Here is a 10,672-nt window from a genome sequence, read left to right as displayed (position 1 = left end):
TTTCATACATCTGTTAATTTTTTCGTTAGAATTTCTGTTAAGTAATGACGTAGCTTTTACGTGAATAATGATTGAACGCCACATGTCAATTTGAGCCTACTTGGATTTAAAATATTAACAAAATAATAATAAAATATTTTTTTTTTCCTTCCTCTGTCTTCGTCTCTAAGTATCTATCTCCCTATTCCGAGAGAATTCAGCAACCACCAACCTTTCCCACCGACCCAACCCCGTGAGCCGCCGGAAATGGGTCTCAATCAGAGACCGAGAGAGAAAAATGAGAGCCCACGCCGATCCCGATTTTCTATGAGCAACGTCAAAACAGTAAAACCCTTATTTTCTTTTTGGCCCGTGATTTTCTCAGCAACCAAACAGAAACGAGAAAGATAGCGAAAATGAAGAAACTAAACTTTGGAAGAAAATTCAGATGTTAAGAGAGAATTTTGGAACTGGGTTAAAGGTCAGTAGTGAAGGGATGCAAATTCTAAGCCCATGGAGAAATTAACCATGCCAAAGATTCAAGAGAATTCAAATTCAAATTACAAAAATTATTTCTGAATCTAAACCAAAAACCCACCTGAAATTCACCAACAATAGAAGAAATAAAAAATTGGGCTAGCTGTGCATTAATGGAGAAAGAGAAAATGGAAAGAAAACCATGGAATTGAAAATTCCAGAAGAAAAAAATGATAAAATTTAGAGGTATTCATCAATTCCCTCTGAACTTGTGATCATTGACCAATTTCTCCACTCAACTCTCATAATTAGTCAATTTTCCCCCTCAACTTTAATTTGGTCAATTTCCCCTCTTAACTCTCAAAATTAGTCAATTCACACCATACTGTTAATTTTTTATTTTTTATTTTTAATTTTCCATCTATTCTTTTGTTAATTTTCAATCTTTCTAATAACTTCCAACAAAGTACTAAAATTAACATAAACTCACTTGCATAATAAAGGGTAAAATGTACAAAAACATAATACAATTAGTATGTGATATGGGTTGATTATAAGAAAAAGTTATGAATTGGGTTTAAAGCATGTAGAAGAAGAAATAATAACAAAAAGAAATAATAATCCTAAACTCATGGATCAGACCTATTTCAATAAAATGGATTATTCTTAATAAGGAGTTTAAAATTATGAATAGACTAGCCATTTTTTTCACTAAAGCTCGATTCTCTGCAATTTACTTGAATTTAGCTTTCACTTTTATAAAGAAAATTGTATTCACATACAAAAATTTACACATCAATCCTTTTCTTTGTCAATTTTGTATAGTCAAAAATCAAATAAAATTACTCCATACTAATTTATTATGACTAATAATATATATGATAAATTGTAAAATTCTAAATTTTAATCTATTTGTAATAGGATAAAGATATAGGAACATAATTAACATACATCTTATTTAGTTTCTTACACATACTTGTTTAATTATGATCAAATTAAAAAATTAACAGTATGGTGCAAATTGACTAATTATAAGAGTTAAGAGAGGAAATTGGCTAAATTAAAGTTGAGGAGGGAAATTGATTAATTATGAGAGTTGAGGGGGGGAATTGGTCAAAATTAAAGTTAAGGGGGGAAATTGGCTAATGGTCACAAGTTTAGGAAGAATTTGATGAATTCCTCTAAAATTTAAGAAATGAGCATTAACCATGGTGACCAGATCTAGAAAACTGGTTGTTTACCAAAAAATTGGAAATGATTTTACCTTTCGGTGATTGAGCATTGTGTCTCCTCTCCTCTTTTGCTTTCTCTCCCTCCTGGGTTTTGGCTATTTGAAGAAATTGCGATGGGAAAGAAACAAAGAAAGAAAACAAGGCAAGCAAGATTTCCCTTCCCACAAGTTTTCTCTCTCGCTCTCCGATCGGGAACCCGTTTCCGGTGGCTCACGCGATTAGGTCGGTGGGGAAAGGTTAATGATTGCTGGGTTTTCTCTCAGAAGAGACGGGAAGAGGGGAGAGAGATAGAGGACGAAGGAAGAGGAAGGAAAACATTTTAAAATTTTTTTAATATTCAAGTGAGTCTATATTGACATGTGACGTCCGTCATTGTTCATGTAGACAACACGTTATCACTTAACAGAAGTTATAACATAAAATTTAACAAATGTATGAAAGTGTCTCAAAATTATGACTTTTGGTACCAGATTGAGACAGAAAAAACTTAATGTATGAAATGCTAAAAACTAATAAACTTCATGATAGTAAACTGAGATTAACCTTACTAAAAAAAAAAAACGTTCATTCTCTTCCTTGAGGTTTTCTTGACCCACTGATTGTAACCACTACAGAGATCCATATTAAAATTACTTTTACATATAAATTTATGATCGTTAGTCAATCATACGCAGTGAATTTTTTTTGTCTTGATATCAAGAACTATCTTATAATAAATCGTGTATTTATTAGCTACATATAAGTGAGTAATTGAAATTTGATTTAACTGATTTTTCGTGAGCATGATTTTAAATTGACGATTAGTAAATTAGCGGTTTAAGTTATGCAATTTGTGCATGAAAATATGATAATTACAAAAGGAAAATGCTAGAATGATCAAAATTTTAAACCAAATTTCATTGTTCTAAAAATCCATGCCTAGAGCCTCTAGGCCTTGTCTAGGAGTTAGGTTGCTAGCCACTATCCTGATTGGTTCCTAGGCATTTGAAAAATTAAGAAAGTGCGCCTAGACCTACTTAAGTGTACACCTAGCCCACCTAAGCACCCACCTAGCCCGCCTAAACCTACCCAGGCACCCGCTTAGGTCGCGACTCTAACTTAGACATAAAATCAATTACATTTATTTTGCTTTTTATTTTTTCAATAAAATGTAAAAGACTTGTAGAATACCTGGATGAACAATCATCATATATTTGTTCTCCATGTTTTCAATATATTCTAATACTTTATAATTTATATGTCATTTTATTTTGCAATTAATGCATCTCAATATAATTATGTGTGTTTTTTAAGTATAAATAAACACTTATTTAACATATAATAAATTTACTTAAATCCGTCTAGGCCCCCGCCTAAGTCCCACCTAGCAGCTAGGCCCCAGCTTGTCACCCAACTAGCGTCTAGTATCTTTTATAAGCTTGCCAAATTTGCAAACCAAATCACGTGTCACTAATAAGAAATAAGCACGTTAATTGACACTTAATTAATAATCTAATCATCAATAACCACATCATTTGGTTTACAAAATTAATGTAAAATTTTAATTTCCCTAACATTATTCATTAAAAAAAATATACAGGATTGTCTCATCCACAATTAATATGTTTGAAACTAGCTGGCTGACCTTTCCAAATGAAAATTTACAGGATTGTCTCATCCACAATTAATTTGTTTGAAACTAGCTGGTTGACCTTTCCACTATTATAGCTCCATAAAATCAAGCAACAGCTAGCATTCATAATACTCAAAGAAACAAATTGAGAACTCCCAAAGAGCGCAATATCAATATGGCATTTTGGATTTGGTTAACAATTGGGGTGCTTGTCCTTGTTCGCATCGTGCAAGCATGCATATCAAAAGGCAAGAACAAGAACAAGATGTTACCTCCTGGTCCGAGAGGGTTTCCTATTTTTGGCAGCCTCCATTTGTTAGGGAAGTTCCCTACCATGGATCTTCATCAACTAGCCCAGAAATACGGTGACATCATGTACTTGAGGCTAGGCCTCCAGCATACCGTCGTTGTCTCGTCAGCACGAGCGGCCGAGCTGTTCCTCAAAACCCACGACCATAACTTTGTAAGTAGACCACCTACTGAAGGTGCAAAGCACATCATCTTTGGGCAAAGAAGCTTGAGCTTTGCTGAGTATGGCTCGTATTGGACCAACATGCGAAAGATTTGCATGCTCGAATTACTTTCGAACTAAAAGATCATCTCTTTCAAGTCCATGAGGAGAGAAGAGGCTGCTCTCTTGATAAAATCTGTTCAAGACGACGCCAATAATCGACGCATTGCTAATGTGACTGACAAGGTCTCGTCGCTCGGGATCAACATGACCTGCCGGATGGTGTTTGGGAAGAAGTACAAGGACGAGGAGTTTGGCGGAAGGGGTTTCGCGTCTGTGATGAAAGAGGGTATGAAACTAGCAGCAGCACCTAACTTGGGAGATTTCATTCCTTGTATTGCACCGCTTGATCTGCAAGGGCTCACTAAAAAAATGAAGGCTGTTAACAAGGCGTTTGATGAATTTTTTGGGAAGGTTATTGACGAGCATCTTCAATACAAGGATAAAGAAAGAACAAAGGACTTCATCGATGCCCTGCTAGCCCACATGGGGTCTGAAGGATCCGACTACCGAATCGAACGCTTGAATATCAAAGCCATGATGTCGGTGAGTGTGCATATCATCATTTTATACATTTGTCTTTTCATTCTTGCTTGACTTCAAGTTCAAACGAAATCGTTTCTTGTTAGACAATTTAGCATGATGTGGTCAAAGATTGTGATTTTGAACCATTAGGTCGACTTTTTTTTTTTAATATACTAGATTGATAGTTGACGATATAAATTTATGATTTAATATGGACAGTAAATTATCATTTATGTACATGTGTCACGCTATTATATGTACTTCATCTAGCAATGAAAAATTTATTGGCAGGACATGTTCGCGGCTTCAGCGGACACATCATCAACGACAGTCCAGTGGGCGCTCTCGGAACTCTTGAGGCATCCACAGGATATGAAAAAAGTCCAAAAGGAGTTAGAAAATGTTGTAGGTCTCAAAAGAATGGTGGAGGAATCAGACATGGAGAAATTAGAGTATTTGGAAATGGTAGTGAAAGAAACCATGAGGCTACATCCTGTGGTACCGTTGTTGCTTCCTCATGCAGCCATCGAAGATTGCACTGCCGATGGCTACCACATACCGAAGAAGTCACGCATTATCATAAACGCGTGGGCAATCGGGAGAGACCCGAGTGCTTGGGTAGATGCAGAGAAGTTCGTACCAGAAAGGTTTGAGGGTAACAATGTTGATGTTAGAGGACAACACTTTCAGCTTGTACCGTCTGGCTCTGGCAGAAGACGTTGTGTTGGAATGCAGTTAGGGATTACTGTGGTACACTTTGTGTTGGCACAGCTTGTGCATTGTTTTGATTGGGAACTTCCAGATAACATGCTGCCAAATGAGTTGGATATGACTGAGGAGTTTGGTCTATTAGTTTCAAGGGCCAAGAATCTGCTCGCTATTCCCTCATATCGCCTTCAGAATTGATCATGGATGTTGTGGACTAGCTATCTTTTCTGTTTTTCTTTCTTCCTTTTACTGTTTACATTTGTTTTCTTCACTTGATGAGGAGAACAAGCACTGGTATAAATTAAATAAGTTTGTGTCAAATTTTCAATAATGAAAAGTCGAGTATGAAAGTGAAATCCCGTCTCTGGAATTTCATCATATAATTATGTATTTCATTATTTAAATTCATATTTCGTAATTATGTGATTTTTATTTTAAACCAAATTTCATTGATTTTAGAGTTTTATTTACTTAGCTACAAAGTTCTAATTTTCATAAGCAATCATTTAAAAACAGTCCTTTAGTGTTCTCAAATAGAGTTCAATCCCACGAGGACGCAAGTGAAAGCCATTCGAGAATTGGAGCGATAACGAAGAAGTTACGGACGTTGAAATTTCGATATAAATAATATAGAAACCCTATTATAATATAATATGTAGATGGGCTACATGAATAGTTCTTTAATATTCATACGTAGAAAAATCACATAGATTACTATTTTTGCAAAGCAATTTCCCTATTCCTTAGTAGAAGTTTGTGTAAAGTAAATAGTGTTGCTGCATTATTTTATTAGATGAAAACCTCTATAAAAGGAGGTTCATTCGTTCATTGCAAACAAATGACTCCCAATATCAAAGAAGAAAGAAAGAGAGTGAAAGAAAAGAAGAGAGATGCGGAGAAATTACTAGTGAGCTGGGTTAGAGAGAAGATAGAAAATAGAAAATAGGGAGAGTTATCATTGTACTCCTATTATTTCAAATAATGAAAGAAAGTATTATTGCTGCTCCCTGGAGGACGTAGGGATACTTGCCGAGGCTCGTATATATTGTGTCTTATTTATTTTATTCCGCAGCACACATATCTTCAATTTCACAACACAGGAAGCTCTGTCAGTGGAAACACACAAAGCCATAAACCCAGTGAAGCCTACCTCTATCAGCTGGAACCTCATAGATAAGAAATTTTCTCATTTTATCATCATACTGATCTTCTTAAACTAAGTATATATCTTGTTATATGACTGTATATCATTCTTTGTAGAAACAAAAAAGGTACAGACTTGAAATTCTAAAAAAAAATAACAACAGTTGTGTTACGAGCATTGAAACTCCGATTTCCTGTGCTTAAACAGAAATTTTCCTTCATAGATCTTATCCCTTATCCTTTTTCCTATAACATATCAAAATCTCATAAAGATCCAAAGGTTAATTCATTCTAGATGTTAGAAATACTATTATAGACCTGAAATCTGCAGAAAAATTGGCAGCTGGGTTAATGGCATTTAAACTCCAACTTCCTAACCTCAGATTGAAACTTTTTCTTTATTGGAGTTGTTCATTACCCTCTTGTCGATACCATACTAAAATTTGGGTCAGATCCAATGGTTTGACATATGATTTCATTTTATAGACATAATCAAGTGAGACAGGCTTAACTGGTTCCCCTGTGTGATTTTGAAACTCTATGTTCTTGCCCATAATTGCCTTGTGTGATTTTAGAGCTTAAAAGAAGGATGGACTACAAACAGCTTGATCGCATATGAGGGTACGTAGATGGTCTAACATAGAGGTTAGATGCAGCCTTGTGTACAGAAAAATCCATACACTATTGACACATTTTTCATGTTTTGGTCATGTCTCAGAGGCGAGGCATGAAAGATAAAAAAAGTATGTGGTGACTTCATGTGTCGATCCTAGACAAAGATTAGGATCAAGGTGTGACAATGTAACAACCTTAACAACATGTTACACCAACTCTTATAAAAGGAACTTGATTTTTCACATACCTTTTAACATTTTCACCCTTCTCTATCTTTTGATCATCGAATTGAATAAATCAAACAAAAACAATGAACCTAATGAAATAAGAGTGAATAGAATAGAAAAAGGGCTCCTTACAAAATACCAAAGATGTGCCATTACTATTCTAATTCACTTTAATCACTTGTCCTGTGTAGAAAAAAAAGGTAATTCGAGGTAAACAAACATTTTAGGTTAAATTTGCAAATCAAATAATGTGTCACCAATAAGAAATAAGCACGTTAATCAATACTTAACTAGTAATCCAACCATCAACAACCACACCACTTAGTTTACAAAATTTGGTTAATCTGGTCTACCTAACATTACCCATATAAAAAACCACGCAATTATTGAATTAAGGTGCAGTTAGATCCAAGTCCAAAAATCCATGTTGCTTTTTTAAATTGAGCCTAATTGTAACTAACTACATCATAAGAAGGTTAAAAAAAAATTCCAATCGAAACACAGTTAAGATAGAATTGAATACAACTAATTATGAAGAGGCAGATTACAAGATAAATATATCTATAATATAGGTTAGTTAAAAATGATTTATCTGTGATATAGGCAGATTATCGACAAAAATAATCTATAGTAGACGTATATCAAATAAGTAAAGAGATTGATAAGTAAAAAGATTGAATGCAACATGATTGAAGGGATTTAATTCTTATAATTTACGATATACAATTCTATAGATTTTTTAATTTTCTCACATACTTAACAAAAAGATAATTGTCACTAGACCTATTTTTCAAAGGGAATCTTTTCATATAGGCACCTCAATTTTGAATTTTCTAGATCAAACATCCATGCCTTTTAATGATTTGATTAAACTTTTTTTTGTCATAATATTGGTGCTATATGCACATTATATTGTAAAATTTCCTATAATCTAGCATTTTGATTACATTCTCCTTCGTTAAAAAATAAAATTTGGTTAGATTCAATTTATTTTCACAATAATGCTACAAATTAGCAATAATTATCTACGGTTTAATCCAAAATAGTTTAAAATATTTTTAAATCCCCCAAAATCAAACGTACCGAAATAAGTTTTTCTTTTAGTATGTTAAAAGAAAATAGGATTTAGAATAATATAAACGTACCAATACACAATGTGTACAAAATAAAACGTACCAAAATAAAAATAATGTACTAATATTAACCATATGTATCAAATCAAATGTACCAAAATTGTAAATAAACGTACCAATTAATGATTTTTATAAATTCAAACGTACCCGCAGATAATATATACGTAATGTATTGTACCTAATAATAATTCGTCAACAACTATATTTAAAAAGAAAAAACAACAAAATATATATATATATATATATATTTTTTTTCACAAAAAAAAAAAATTGAAAAAATTACACTGAGCTTTTATGTTGATCACCAACTATTTGAAAAAGAAAAAACCATTTGGAAAAAGAAAAAATATTAAATGTTTGCAGATAAAATGATCGAAAAAACATATTTGGAAGAAGAGAAAATATAGTTTAATTACTAATATCTCCACTAAATAAGGAAAAGTGCATCATGCAGATAAAATGATAAATTCAAAATTATTTTAATTTTAAAAAATAAATGTGACTATTGATCAAAGCATTTTAATCAAATTTTAAAAAGACACGGATGTTTAATCTAAATGATATAGAAAAAATGTAGTAGATTCTAAGAACTTGTTTGGTACTCTACTTGAATCCAACTTTTTAAACTCAAAAATAATTTTCAAGTTTTAGGCCTTAAAAATTTGTTTGGTAGGACAATTTTAAAAAACTGAACTCAAGACTAACTAAAAAATATAGTATATTATTTAAAAACATAAAAAGTGAGTTTTTAGAGTTTGTAAACTTAAATTCACTCATTTCTTTTCTCTCCCTCCTCCCTTCTCACTCCAAATCTATCTCTCTCTTTTCTTATTTCTCTCTCCCCCTTCTCTTTGTTTTTTACATTTTTCGTCTCTCCTCCAATTCGCTATTTTCATTATTTCGGTTCTTTCTCTCACTTCCCTTCCTCTCTATCTCCTGCTATCCTCTCTCTTCTTTATGTTTCCTACAATCATGTTTTACTTTCTTTCCTCCTCTTTCTTCTTTCTCCCTCTCTTGCAACCCTCTCGTTTTAGATCTCTTTGTCTAGTTTAAGTTGTAAGATTTAAAATTTTTAAATCGTAAAACAATCAAGTTTTTGAGTCTTAAATAAATTTGTATTCAATAAATGTTCTTAACAAATATTTTGAGAAATGTTAACAAAATTCAAATTAGATACCAAACAGGCCCTAATTTTCCCTTTTCAAAAATAGACTATTCTTAATAATAGCTTACAAAATTAAATTTGTCCCCAAATTTGATATGGTATTTGTGTCCCAGACAATGACAGGTGATGTGTATTTTCAAAATTCACATACTATGTGTTTTTGTGGTTGTTGGAATTTTAAAAGTATACTGAAAATGATTGAAGCAACATTCCGACTGCCACTACAAAGTGAGGGCGATCAACAGAAGAAATCTAAATTTTTTTTTAGTCAACCATACAGTGGCACCCTGACTTTTCTACCAATTTCTTTTTTATTTTCTCAACCAACAAATATCAAGGCGTCAGGGCATGCAACATGATATTTTTTTAGAAAGTTTTAACGAAAAGTCCGCGCTACTGTTCATTTTAACGAAAAATCACATTTTTTACATTAAAAAGTCAAACCTGGTACTATTTACTTTACTTTTTATTTTGTCCTTATCATTAAAACTAAAAGTTTTCAAGTCATTTTCATTAGTTTTTTTTTAATGGTGTTTTAACAAAACACTTTCAGTACTGTTCATTTTTAACAAAAAAAATCATATTTTTACCTTTTTCTGATACTATTCACTACACCTTTATTTGTCATTTTCCCTTAACAACATGCTACACCAGCTCTTATAAAAGGAAGTTGATTTTTCACATACCTTTTAACATTTTCACCCTTCTCTATTTTTTGATAATCGAATTAAATAAATCAAACAAAAACAATAAACCTGATGAAATAAGAGTGAATAAAATAGAAAAAGGGCTCCTTAGAAAATACCAAAGATGTGCCATTACTATTCTAATTCACTTTAATCACTTGTCATGTATAGAAAAAAAGGTAATCCTAGGTAAACAAAAATTTTAGGTCAAATTTGCAAATCAAATAATGTGTCACCAATAGGAAAGAAACAAGTTAATCAATACTTAATTAATAATCCAACCATCAACAACCACATCATTTAGTTTACTAAATTTAGTTAATATGGTCTACCTAACATTACTCATATAAAAAACCACGCAATTGTTGAATTAAGGTGCAATTAGATCCAAGTCCAAAAATCCAAGTTGCTTTTTAAAATTGAGTCTAATTGTAACTAACTATATCATAAGAAGGTTAAAAAAAACTCCAATCGAAACACAGTTAAGATAGAATTGAATACAACTAATTATGAAAAGGCAGATTACAAGAAAATTTTCTTTCTACCAATTTCTTTCTATTTTCTCAACCAACAAATAACAAGGCGTCATGGCATGCAACATTAATTTTTTTTTAATGAAATGGTCGCTGAGCGGCCTTATATTTTTGTAGGCCTGGCAA

General features: G+C 32.4%; 1 pseudogene; it reads left to right on the top strand.

The window, feature by feature from the left end:
* Positions 1-3,395: 3,395 nt before the first annotated feature.
* LOC125468477 lies at positions 3,396-5,375 on the top strand (annotated as a pseudogene).
* Positions 5,376-10,672: the final 5,297 nt, after the last annotated feature.

This window comes from the organism of the source record quoted next, unplaced genomic scaffold (assembly GCF_019419815.1).
Source record: "Pyrus x bretschneideri cultivar Hongxiangsu unplaced genomic scaffold, Pyrus_bretschneideri_v1 Contig38, whole genome shotgun sequence".
Taxonomy (NCBI): Eukaryota; Viridiplantae; Streptophyta; class Magnoliopsida; order Rosales; family Rosaceae; genus Pyrus; species Pyrus x bretschneideri.
Note: the sequence above shows the minus strand (reverse complement) of the source record. Positions and strands in the feature narration are given on the sequence as shown.